Genomic DNA, 13,615 nt, shown 5'->3' on the forward strand with positions numbered 1-13,615 from the left:
TCGTATAGTTAATCCTTGTCTTTGCATTATGAGACTGGAAGGTATATGCCCGTCTGATATAAATCTCCCATTTAAGATTCGAAATCCCATCGCTTCTATGTACTTTACAAATTGTGTTCCAATTTTACTTTGTGGGCGATTTGTCTCCATTCCTAGACCTGGTGAGGGATAGCCCATTTATGATCTTGAGACTGCGTGATGTCATCTCTAATAAATGGTACTAATAGCTTTAAATTAAAATCCCCGGTCATTAAGTTTACTAATGGGTCAACCAACATTTGCTCCAGCACAAAACTATTAAGGGTGGCACACATTTTTTCTCTAATACTGTGTTGGGTGTATATATACATATACATTAATCAGGATTAAGGTCTTTGGTTTATTGTGATTATTTGTTTTATATTCCAACTTAACCGTTAGGATATTAGGACTGATTGTGTCTAATTGCTCGTGCTCTACTAGTAAGTCAATGGATATAAATGTTGCTAGCCGCCCGCCCAGACGGCCATATGTATGTGTTTTATTTGCAGGTTCAAAATAGCCTTTATATCCTTGTTGTATGATTGGATTGGTTTCCCAGGTTTCTTGCAGTAGAATAATTTGATATGTGTAAGAGATAGAATTTAAGTGGGCATTATTAATCTTACTTCCTATCCCATTTATGTTCCATGAACACATAATACATTTTTCAGTCTTTTTCGTCCTTTGTCGAAACAGTGACTATATTCCGTCATAGGTCCTTATTGCCATGAAATGCCAGAGCTATCCATTTTTCGTTTTTTCCCACTGACTTTTCTATTTTTGTTTGTGCAGGTATTACCTCTATATTTTGGGCAGATCCACCAAGGGCATTTTTTAGTAAGGTGGAACTTTTCTTATTGTTCTTTACCCTCTGTGCCAGACCTTCATCACTAATAAGTGGGGTAGGATAAACCTTTGGAACTGGCTTACTAATTATTATACCCCAGCTGTTAAATATTTGCTGTTCGTTTATGACTTGATGTGCTATTAACACAGAATTTAGAGTAATCAAGGTTGATGCCTGGATACCCTCGATATTTGTTATGAATCCTATGGAATCAATGTCCTTACTCAACACTTTTGCTAGAGACGGGATTGATTTAAATAGGCGAAGAATGTTTCCTCTATTTAATATGTCTTGATTACCTCTCGAGTCAAATTCTGGTTTGAAAATCTGCTGCACCTTCGCGTTAGATGGATATTCTTTTTACCTATCTGTTTCCATCTTTTGTATCGCCTTAAATGCAACTTTCTTTTCCCCACCACATCTTTCAATGACCAGATGGTCCCAATTTGGTAATCGCCTTGTCATTTCTGATTGTTCTAATGTAATTCTTTTCCCCTCAGCAATTGGAGAGAATTTCGTTTGCTTTTCTAAATTTTGGCCAATTTGTTGATTCTGTTGATGGATTGTTTTTATATTTACAGTATTGGGTATGTTGCAGTCCCACACCTGAGGCCTATGTACAATTGGGAAGATATCAATTTCTTCCTCATCCTTTTCGGGTATCCTATCTTTAGATTTGAGCGAAATAGATATGGTCTTTAGCTTCACTAACTCTTCAGGAAGTTCACTTTTTATATACGCTGGCGCCTGTTCTATGATGCACCCATTTCCAGTTGTCTTCATTTTCTTCTCATTCATACCTTCCTCCGTTACTTTCAATTTATTACCAGTGTGTTTTACCTTGGCTGTTGTAATGGGTGTATTTTTCTGTGAACTCATTTGGTTAATAGTTTGTTCTTTTTCGAATGTAGCGAAATATTTGTTATTCCTATTCTTTATTATGGGAGAACTCTTTTCATTCAAGGCTTTTTCTTCTTCCTTCGGTGTTTCATTCCCTAATTTGTTTCCATGAGTCTCCATAAATGTTGATGATTTTTCCTCTGAGTGTTTTAATACAGTATTTAGTTGTTTCGCCTTTTTCCTCGCTTTACGTAATTTTTTCCTGTGTCTTTTTGACATTGTAAAAGGGGGGAGGGGTGTGGTGTCTAGGTCTTTAACTTCTTGATCAGCCGTTAAGTTTTCCACTCGGGCGGTCAAAGACATTGTACCTATCATCTCATCTCTTTCCTGGTCCCATTTTCGAAATTTTACCGGTGTTGTTCTTTCTTGGCCAACTTGCTGCACAATCTGCAATTTTCCGGGGGTTATTTGTTCCGGACCATCCACAACTTCGAAGCAACTGGACTGCTCCTTATTAGTATCTATAATAGAATTGTTCTTTTCCTTTGTTTTACCATAGTCCTCTTTTCTTTCCTTTCGGATTTTCTTTTTAACATCTTCGATTATGGTATATAAAACCTCAGGTATTGTGGACAGTTTTTCTATTATAGGTGTACAAGTACAATCAGTGGTTATTTTGGCACTTTCACTTTGAGCTCTAACTATCAAACTATTCAGCTGGGTAAGTTTTGGATCAATTAATTCCAGCAACTGCATTTGCCATCATTTTAAGTAGATCTACTTGTATGTCCTTTTTATTTGATTCATATGTTGGTGCTTCCAACGTTAAAGATGAGATTTGGTAGAAGATATCCCAGATCGTCCCCTTATCTTGGTTATCTGTAGTTTGTATCTTTTGTTCTTTTGGGTGATCATATGCACTAATTGTAGACCCTTTAAATAAGTTACTCGGGTTTTCTACAGTTAGTTTATTGAGCTTATCTCTATCCATGTGTTTGCTGAGATCTTGTTCTTCTTTGTTACGCTGTGGCTTACTATTATTTCTGGTGATTTGTGATACTATGTCCACTTTTATTCCTTTGTTTTCAATTATTCCCGTTCGACTGTCTTGCACCGATTCTTTCCTTTGATCTTCAGTGGTCACTAGGTTTGGGTATCCCTCCATGTCCTCATTTTTTGTTTTTGGATTGGTTCTTCCATTTAATTTATTTATTGAAGCAGCCTCCAAGTTAAATTTATCCGGCTTTTCTCCTTGATGATTCTTGTTATCATGGGTAGATATCTCCAAGCCACGGTTTTGGTTGTCTAATTGACTATGCATTGTATTATCACCAGTTGTTTGTATTCTTTTCCGTATTTCTACGTTTACTTCTAAAGGTAACATGGAGTCAGTTTTCTTTGATATACTTCTCTCTGGTATGTCTCATCCCGGAGTATTCCTGACACCTCCGTTTCCTTTTGAGTTACATTGGTAGGTGATGCAATAATTAGCATTTCGTGGTCCGTAATTTGAAATTCATTGACAACAACGTGATCTATCTTATCTTGCGAGTAGGGCTCCTCCTCCTGCTGAATAATTTGTATGCTTTGTATACTTGATGTCTCATTACTAATTGGTTTAATTGGAGTTTGTAATTTCATTTTTTCTGATTCCATTTGCATGTTCATTAGGGCTCGAGACGGATCTTTCATAAAATCAAATTTATCTGGGACTTTTGTGGATTTTTCAAACATCCTTGCTATCGGCGATATTAATGACTGATTCAATCCTATGGAATTAGCTTTTGCCTTTTTTTTATCGCTTTTGGTATTTGTATTTTCTTTGTTCGTCTTGTGGTTGAACCGGTCACCCTGTCTTTACCTGAACGCATAGTTCTCTCTTTATTCCGTGATAATAACTAACCACTGGTCGACCTTCCTGCTCTCGTACAGTCCCCCCTTGGCAACCACTCCTAAGTTTCCCTAGCAGATGAAAAAAAAAAAAGGACGAGAGAGGTGATCCAGCTGGCATAGGTGAGAAAACCAGGCAAACAGCATGGCAGCATTTCCCAGACCGATTCTCAGGCTGTGAACACTCTGTGCTTAACTTTACCAGCACCAAGACAGCACTAGCGAAACAAGGGGGGGTGAGCAGGCGGACGGGTGAAGGAGCGAGTGAGCAAGCCACCTCACCAGATTTGCTCAAGCTCTATCCCCGTATTCTATATTCCGGGCCTGTTTCCGTGCCCCCTCTTCCTCGTTGCGTTGTGTTCCTCCTATTGCCCAGTGTTTCCAAATCAATGTTCACTCTATGAATATCTCAAGATTCTTTGCTCTGGTGGAGCAACTCTCAGGGATGCTTCAAATGAGAGTTTACCAAAAAGGCTGTTTACAACTACGTCACTTCTCTTAACAACTCTCCCCAACTTCCCATGTGCGGCAGTAAACAGCTTCACCAAGGGAGCTTCACTGAGACCGAAGTCTGCTGTTGGGCCTCGTCTGTCTCTCTCTCACCACAGCTCTAGCCAATCCTTTCTGGCCCCTCCACGCAACTCTGGGGCAGGGGCCAGGGGGTTGAAACAAGGAGCACAGCAGCTGAAACTGAGTTTTCCCCCTCCTACAGTATACGTAATTACTGGCGCCCGAAATCTCAATTAGTACTGCTTTCACACCCCGCAGCAGCCTTTCCACAGCTTCAGTTTCACCCTCTCTCATTGACCACTCACCGGCCAGCTGTTAATTCTCACCAATTCAAAAAATATTTGCCGCCATCCACCACAATGCCCCTGCTAACCCTCTACTCACATTAGCAGGGTAAATACTTCGGCGGGTCTAGAATAGCCGGGATAGAGTCAACAGTCAAAAGGTGCAAAGGCAAGCAAGGGCTTGAACGATGTTGCACTAGTGGGTGAGGGCCGAGGACCATAGCAGCCTCGTGGCAGGCGTCTTTCTCAATTTCCCTTCCCCCTCCTCAGCTCCTCGGTGATGCAAATGGGTAGCGGGAGCGGGTGGGGGCCGGTAGCCGGGGGGCTGGAACCGAGGACCAGTAGCGGAAGCAGCCCGGGAAAACAACCCGGGAGACGCAAGTCGTTTCCGCGTCTGTCTTCCTCCGTTTCTCCTCCTCGTCTGCACAGGAACGGCACGAATACACAGACTGGACTCCACAATACCGCAGTGACTCTGGTGATAGTCTGAAAGATGCAAAATAGAAATCAGCAAGGAGCAGAAAGAGGCACAATAAAACCTCTGGGCAGAAGTGGTATAGACGGAAAGGCGTACAACAGACCGCAACTCCACTCGCGACAAAAAACGTCCCCGAGCGAGTGCTCGTTTGGCAATTCCAACGCGCAGAACTGATGACATTGCGCGTTCTCTTCGATGGCGAATAGATCTAACCAAGGCTCTCCCCACTGCTGAAAGAGACCTTGCGCCATGTCCGAGTTCAGACGCCACTCGTGATCCATCATGCACCAATGGCTGAGTTAATCCGCCCTTGCGTCCAGAGAACCTGCCAGGTGTTGAACCAACAGGGTGATGCCCTGATGTTCCAGCCATGTCCAGAGGCGCAGAGCCTCCGGACAAATGGCCCCCGACCCCACCTCGCCATGTTTGTTGCAATACCACATGGCGGTGGAGTTGTCCGTTAACACCTGCACTACACTTCCCCGGACAGAGGGAAGGAATGCCTTCAGTGCAAGCCGGATCGCCCGCAGCTCCAGAAGGTAGATATGGAGCCGGGACTCCGCCGGAGACCAGAGGCCTCTGATCTCCGCCTCTCCCATGTGTCCCCCCCATCATAGGAGGGACGCATCCGTCACCACTGTGTGCTCCGGTTGGGGGTAGGTGAAAGGGATCTGCCACTGACCCAATCACGGTCCGTGAGCCACCACTGCTACTGTCTTGCAGTGCCCTCTGAGATCAGGACGTGGTCGGCCAGGTTGCCCTGTTGTGCCCACTGGAACTTCAAGTTCCACTGCAGAGACCGCATCTGTCACCTGGCGTGATGTACCAGTAGGAGGACATCAGTCCCAGCAGCCATAGGGCCATCCTGCCTGAAACTCAGGATAAAGGCTGAAAGATCGGAATCAGAGCCTGAATATCCCGAACCCGCTGCTCGAGAGGATAAACCCGAAACTGCGCCAAGTCAAGAACCGCTCCGATGAAGAGGAGCTTCTGGGAGGGACTCAGCTGTGACTTCGGCACGTTGATGTAGTACCCCAGCGAATGCAGGAGGTCATCGTAGTCTGGAGGTGGGAGACGACTGTTTGGGGCAATCCCGCCTTCAACAACCAGTCATCGAGATAGGGGAAGACTGGAACCCCTGATCTGCACAGAAGAGCTGCGACTACCGCCATCACTTTTATGAACACCCGAGGGGCACTGGTGTGGCCGAAGGGGAGCACGGTAAACTGAAAGTGCTTGTGAAAGTGCTCGTGCCCATGAACCGCAGGTAACGCCGATGGGCCGGCAGGACGGGAATATGGAAATAAGCGTCCTGCAAGTCCAACGCTACCATCCATTCTCCAGGGTCTAGGGCAGCCAGAATCTGAGCTAAAGCCAGCATCTTGAACTTCTACTTCCAGAGGAAGAAGTTGATGCTTCTGAGGTCCAAGATGGGGTGCAGGCCCCCTTTGCCCTTCTTGGGAACCAGAAAGTAGTGGGAGTAACAACCCCGCCCTACTTCTGGGCCAGGAACGTGCTCAATGGCCCCCTTGGCCAAGAGGACCGTAACTTCCTCCTGCAGAAGTTGTAAGTGATCCCCCGACATGCGGTGGTACTGCGGTGGCATGGCTGGAGGGGTCATCTCGAAGGGGAGGGAGTAGCCCCTTCGGACGATTTGCAGCACCCACCTGTCCCAAGTGATGGTACGCCAGTGGAGCAGGTGATGGCGAACTCTGCCTCCCACTGGCGTGGAATGGGCCTGAAAGCTTGGACTAGGAAGGTTTAGAGGCAGATGCTGTGGGAGCAGATGTGGACTGACCGGCTCTCTGACCCCCTGTTCCGCCACAGCGGAATGCACGTCCGCAACCGCGTTGAGGTTGGTCCTGTGGCTGGACGAACGTGCGGGGGAGCCCCTTCAGTGGCCACGAAAGGAGCGAAAGGCAGACGTTTGCTGGCGCTGGGCTGACAGGCCCAAGGACTTGGCTGTAGCCCTGGAGTCCTAAAAGCGCTCCAGCGCGCTGTCTGCCTTGTCTCCAAAGAGGCGACTGCCATCAAAGGGCATATCCATGAGAGTGCTCTGGACAGCCCCTGAAAAGTTGGTGGACCTCAGCCAGGTTTGACGGAGAATCGCCACCGTCGTTGCAATCGCTCTGCCCAGTGAGTCTGTGGTGTCAAGTCCACAACGAATGGAGTACCGTGCTGCATCTCGCCCCTCAGCAAGAGCCTGGGCGAGCCATGTCTTGGCCCCCTCTAGACACTGGGCCAGCGCGTCCACCACCGTATCCCACAGAGTGGGTGTAACGGCCCAAAAGGCATGTGGTATCACTGGACTGCAGTCCTAGACTGACAAGAGGAAAACAGTTTCTTGCCAAACTGTTCCAGCCTTTTGGATTCCCGGTCCGGGGGTGCGGTAGGGAAGGCGGTTTGGGACGTGGAGGCCTGGATAACAAGACTCTCAGGGGTGGGGTGGGTGGACAGAAAGCAGGGGTTGCCCGGAGCTGGGCAGTGGCGCCAGGCCACATTCCGATCCACAGGAGGAACTGTGGTGGGTTTGGACCAAGTGCCCAACAGAACGTCAGTGAGGGCCTCATTAAACTGCAGCAGATGCTCCGAAGAGCTTATTGGCAGTTGAAGCACCTCGGCGAGGAGATTAGTCCTCACGGCTGCTGCAGGTAGCTCAAGGCCCAAGGCCTTGGAGGCCTTGCGTAGCACCACAGCATAAGTTGCTCCCTCCTCCGTAGCCACAGAAGAAGGAGAGAGAAAACCAGTGTCAGGCGAAGTGTCTAGACAACTGGCCTCCCCTAGCTCATCTACCCAGTCCTGACTTAACTGGCACTGCTGTGCCAGAGGGTCCTCAGACCCCTCCCAGTCCTCCCCTTCATCCGTGTACTGATAAACAGGCAAAAATGACGGAGCCGGAACTTAGGTGCTTAGGTGAAAAGTTCACTGGTCGGCGTCGGAGACGGCCCCGAGCGGCGCCACTCCGACGCAGAGCCCGGACCGGGGCTGAAACTGGGGACGTCGTCGTCCGAGGACGGCACCGGAGGTGGAACCGAGGGGGTCAGCACCAGCGGAGGCGTAAGGTCAACTGACGTCGACCGGGATCCAGGCCTGGATCCCACGGGGTCCTGCGGCGCCGGGACCAAAGTCGCTGGTGGCGCCGAGGCCGAAGCTGCTGGCAACACAGGGCTAGGACCCCCAGTTGGACCCGCGGGGCCCAAAGGCGCGCCAGCAGGTCTCGAAGGTGGGAAGAGACTCCTCATGGCCACGAGAAAGTCTCTGATCTTCTCCGGAGTCGCATCGAGTCCAGGGACCGGAGGGTGTGAGGCTGGATGCGATGGCGCGGGCCCCGCCGGAGCCGCGTGGGAGGTTCCACCCGAACCCTCGGCCGAGTCACGCGACCGGCGAGGTGAAGTCGAAGAACCACAATGCTTCTGGTCTTCTTTTTGCCATGCCTCGACTTACCCGAGTGTGAGGATTTGGATCCGGACGATCGGAGCTGACTGCCGGAGCTCGAGTAGCTTACGGGAACGCTCCCGCCTAGCCTTCGACGTTCAGTCGGGGCACGACTTGTCATCGTGGTCGGCCCCCAAACAGTAGAGACACCGGCGGTGGGGGTCGGTAACTGACATCAGTCGATGACAGGCATCACACAGCTTGAAACCGGGCATCCCTACTGACACCAGGAGTCGATGTCGACTCGAAAAAGATAGACAAAATGTCCAAAAAGTTAGTCAAAAAATGACTAAGGGTACGCTCTTCCTGGATCTGCGCTTGCTGGCGCGGAAAAAAGAAGAACTGACGTCAGCGCGTTAGTACTCCAGCGACGTCATTCCGGTGATCACGATGCAGATGACGGACATGGAGCCGCAAGACGACGCCTACCGACGAGCAGGGGTACAGCTGACGAAAGCTTTCCGGATCCAGTCTGACGCCTGGGGATATTCTAGGGTAAGGAATCTAACACTAACGTGTTTCTTTCAGATCTTGTGCTCAGCAATGTACGGTTTTGCTCCTCAGTCCTAAATCTCCTACTGGTGAAGTAGCGTCCAATTATCACCCAACTTCCAGTCATTTTCAGAGCCCTGATAACAGAGACACAGTTCATGTGGATCCGTGACCAGCATCTGCTCTCTATAGTCAAGACATGGTTTGAAATTGGACATGTTCATAGGAAATATCATTCCTACTACAGTGTATTTAGTTTGGAAATTATCATAAGTCTGACAAACTGGGAATGGAGTTCTAGTTCCGTGTTGGATGGAGCGGAAAAAAAGTAAAGAAGTCAAAGCAAACGGGTGGTGCTTATATAAGGTTTTGTTTAGTTACTTTAGGGATGGTACGGCACCAACTAGCGCGACGCAGGAGCAATGCTGGACAAAAGTTTCTGAATCCAGTCTGGCACCTGGAGAATATTCTAAGGTGACGAATCTGTGGTTAAAAGTATACATCAGAACACCCTTCCTACTACTCAGCTCTTCAGACAAATGGCAAAGTTTGACTCAATGAAAATGTTCTATTTACAACATAGAATATACATTTTGGTATGTTCAAGCTCTTTTTGCAAGCCAGTGTCATACTGTCCTGAACTCAATTTAACTTTGAAAAAATTAAAGACATGAGGCGCTTGGCAAAACAGTTTTTTAATTAAATGCCGTGGCTGGGAGATCAGGCAACAGAGTTGGGGTCTGAAGACTGATTCAAAGCACAATGTTTTGGCCGTCATTTTATATGTTACATGGGGCATCCTGTATCGATTCATGCATTCCTTTGGAGACAGAAATTTTTGCCAAATCACAAGGCCATAAATCGGGGGTTCGATAAGAAGTGCAGATGGGCCTCGTCCTTGCGTGAATATACTGTGGGGCCAGTGGCTACGTGTCCAGATGTCCGGCGTGTAGAGCGCATGATCACTACGGGTAATGTGTATGCTGTGTTCTGGGCTGTGTGTTCCTAACTTAGTGTGGCATCTGACCGTATGGTGTTTTTAAGAATGCACGCCCCTCTGTCCAGACGTATTTTAATGGGGCTACTCTCCTGAGACCATTGTGATGTTGCTGCCTATCCGTGGGATTGATCTGGGTTTTCCTGTTCGTGAGTTCTGTCTAAGGGTTAAGTGTCGCCCTACCTGTAATCTGTAATTCGGTTGCTTTAGACCTAGGTTGCAGGGCCTGACTAACCACCAGTGGCAGTTGGCAGGGAACTATGGTGGGGGGGGGGTGGGAAAAGCGGTGGTCAAAAAAACAAGCTATAAAAAGAACCACTTACTTTTTTACAGCTGCCCTCTCTCCTCCGTAGTTTCTTCTCTTCCTGGCGCGTCCCTGAAGCACACAGGTTTCCCCAAGGATTGGTCTGAGGGTCGTTGTTTGGCGCTCGGATGGTGACTGGGAGCATGTGCATGTTCCTCTCAAGGCTGTGCACTGCAGCCTGGTGGGAACATGAAAAGTGTGCATAACAGTTTGACCGGCAAAACAGTCATGTGCACTTAGAGTGTGCCCCACCAATCCTCACCATGTGACCCATGCCCCGCCCAAGCCTAGTCCCGTAGATACAAAAAATAAAATGATAATAAAGCTATTATCATTTAATTATTTCCTTTTCACTGCTCTGAGAGCAGTGGGGCGACACTCCTCCACCTTAGTGGAGGAGCTGCCCCTGCTAACCACGTATTCCTGAGTTTAGGGGGAAATCACATCAGGTAAATTCTACAACGAAGATGCAAGTACATTTTTATACATACATATGTCATGGTGTACATCAACAACGTATTGTCCTATATTAACCTTATAAAGTAATGTTGTGACATGCAGTATGCCTTGGATGGTATGCATGTGCATTTCATACTGTGAATAAAGATTACAGACTGTTGGGTTGGATCAACAGGATTTGGTGTGGATTTGAAAGCCAGCACAAGGACCACTAAGCACTGGTTTTTGCAATGCATATGGACCTTTGTAGCTGAGAGGGCCAATATCAGGAGCTTAGGAAGGCATAAGAATGTAATTGACGCTGTATGATGTGTGAAACAAAACCCAATAAAATTTGTTTAAAAAAAATGCATATGGACCTTTGTTTGAAAGCAGTGCAGGAACTCTGCTTCCTTCAGGCACGTGGGAGAGTTTTAAAAGTCATGCTAATTTTGTGTTAAGTAGGCCATTCACTGTTCTACTGCATTTCCAGTCTTAAAGGACAAACATGATTCAATTTGATTCTATTAAATGCTTTCACAGTGGTTTGTAGAGGTGATTTTGCAAAGTGGCGAGCTTTGTTTCGGTACCAAAATTTCCAAGATTAAGATCAAATGTTTTGATCAAGGTGTCAACTACTGTGGTATTGTCTTTAGGAGTGGGAGGCTGGATGGCATCTTATAAGTTGTCATTGTTGGATAAAGACTTCCTTTGCTGTGTGTTACTGCGGTTGCTGCTTGGCTAGATTCCAAGGGTGTAAAGAAAAGGATTAGTTAGGTAAAGGAAACAGGAGAGGATCATTTGTCTAGGTTCTAACAAGAGGACCCCAGTCCCAGTTTATACAGTGGTGAAATCACCTTTTCCAAACTGATACTTAAGGAAGTCTGAGTTATATGGAAGGTGAGTGAACAGAATGAACAGTCCGCAGACCCTAAATTAGATCTGTGACTGTATGCAAATGAGATCAGTGGTAGATTCATTACTGAGAAGAATGGATGATTGGCAGGTAAAGGCAATTCATTTAAAAGGAACACTTAAAATGCATTAGAGACACTAAAATAAGCCACCAAATCTCACTTTCAGTCACTTTCTTTTTATTTCAATTCACAGAACTGCAGAAAAGAGTTGACATTTCTATTTAAAAGTTAAAAACAAAATTGTTAATGTTTATAATTATATAACATATCTCATGGCATTAGATATACTTCATCCTCTTCTGGGAATTGTTGATTTTCAGATATCTGAAAAAGGAATAAAGTATAACATGAGTTATACAATGTAGCAGGTAGAACTACAGAAGTCGCCAGTGCCAAACAGTGTTCAATGTACTTTTTCTACTATTCACTACCAAGCAAATTAGCAAGTAATCAAAGAAGTCGATTTGACCTGGCTCACCAAAATAAGAGCTCTCTCATACAAAATTGTATTAAACAATCTTACATCGTAACAAAGGGCTCCCACCATGGTTTAACGTTGCTGCTGTATAGGTTTATGATCTACAAATACCTTAGCATACACATACACACTTAAGTAGGGAACTTCTACAGGATATCATTTCAATTTAATTAACTGCAGCTTTAGCCAGAATAAGAGGAGAAAATCACAATTCCTAAACACTAGCATTACAGATGGCTCTGCAGCACATTCCTACAACTAGATTGATAATAACCAACCCTACCGCCTGTCTGTAATGTGGCAAGTACAGTGAGAAAAATCACACTCCAAACGGGCTTCACATATTTCAGATGTTAAGGGTGGCTAACCTGCAAACAATGGGTCTCTGTTGTTAACAAGGAGAGCAAATAAGGGAGACAGAAGGGACACAAACTCTTATTTGCATGAACTTGAAGGCAGCATTCTAGGCCTTCAGTAATCTGTACGTTTGTGTTCCTGGCACTTCAATACATACAACCACGCGTAATTCAACTATGAGTTTTGCTGGCCTGCCCATTACTCTACTGCACTGTCACCATCCGGGATGAATGGTTGAAATACAATTAAAAGGAAGCTGACTTTGTGCCAAGCTGATATGACATGCCTCAGTGATCATTGTAGATTCCTACATATTTCACCTGGTTCACCAGCTAATATATTTGCCACAGAAATACATACATCAGGGTAACAATTTAGGTGTAATCATTTTCAGGAGACCAAAAACAATCGTTTGGGGCTCCTAAAAATGATTACACTTAATAGTTACCCTAGTGTATGTATTTCTGAGGCAAAAATATTAAGTGGTGGACCAGTTATAAGATGTGCATGGCAAAGGAAGCCTAAAACTAATGTATGAAGAAGTAGAAACAACAGCATTTGCTGTGCAATTGAGGAAAGCGATTGGATGCACCAAGATATAAAAGTAGGACCTTGGTGTTCTGCTTCTACTCATTGTTCGGTGAGGCAGACTGAAAATAGAAACCAGTACTATATTGTTATAGCATGTGATGCGGTGCTCTCAAGGGTAGAATGAAGTAACTGCAAGTCAGATGTCTTGCAGCTACAGTGAGATGAAGACGATGCTCTTACTGGTCTCAAATGCGTTCACAACAAGCTTGCCTAAAAGAGCCCCCTATCTCAATACTGATGCATCCCCTGTCACAGTAATCTGGACATTTCTGCTTCAAATTGCTATCCTGCCATTAGACTGTGGGTTTTCAATCATTAACTACTGTTGCAGACCAGGACAGGAAAGAAAAAAAAAACCTAACATAAAAATTCCTCCAGATCTGTATCCATTCAAGTTAGGGTTCACCCTCTTGCCTGAGCTACCAAAACATGCACGCCACCAAGGAGGTTGAAAATGGAACATCGTGTGTAATATACTATATACTCTGCCTGGGGAGGAAAAGAATTTTCTTCTCTTTGCCCAAGACTGCTCAGATTAACTGCAACTTCTGTCAAGGAAACAAGGAAGAGACTGATTCACAACCAAGGTTGAGAGGTAATTTGCCAACTAATATAATGCAATGCATCTTATAGAAATATGGCGTTGATTAACTAGCATTCAAGATAGGGAAATACTTGAATCCCTGTCTTGCCATGGTAAAATCTCTGGGGCCTGAGACAAGCCCAGAGAGCATTC

At 46.0% G+C, this 13,615-nt stretch overlaps 1 protein-coding gene across 5 annotated transcripts in view; it reads right to left on the minus strand.

Moving 5' to 3' along the window:
* Nucleotides 1-11,613: 11,613 nt before the first annotated feature.
* The window catches only part of GTF2I (general transcription factor IIi), a 1,750,178-nt gene continuing 1,748,176 nt past the window's right edge, over nt 11,614-13,615 (minus strand). For all 5 annotated transcript variants that reach the window (XM_078679426.1, XM_078679427.1, XM_078679425.1 and 2 more), the window contains one exon: nt 11,614-11,777. The gene's annotated coding sequence lies outside the window, so the exon portion shown is untranslated. The remainder of the gene's footprint in view (nt 11,778-13,615) is intronic.

This window comes from Lissotriton helveticus, chromosome 3_1, assembly GCF_964261635.1.
Source record: "Lissotriton helveticus chromosome 3_1, aLisHel1.1, whole genome shotgun sequence".
NCBI lineage: Eukaryota > Metazoa > Chordata > Amphibia > Caudata > Salamandridae > Lissotriton > Lissotriton helveticus.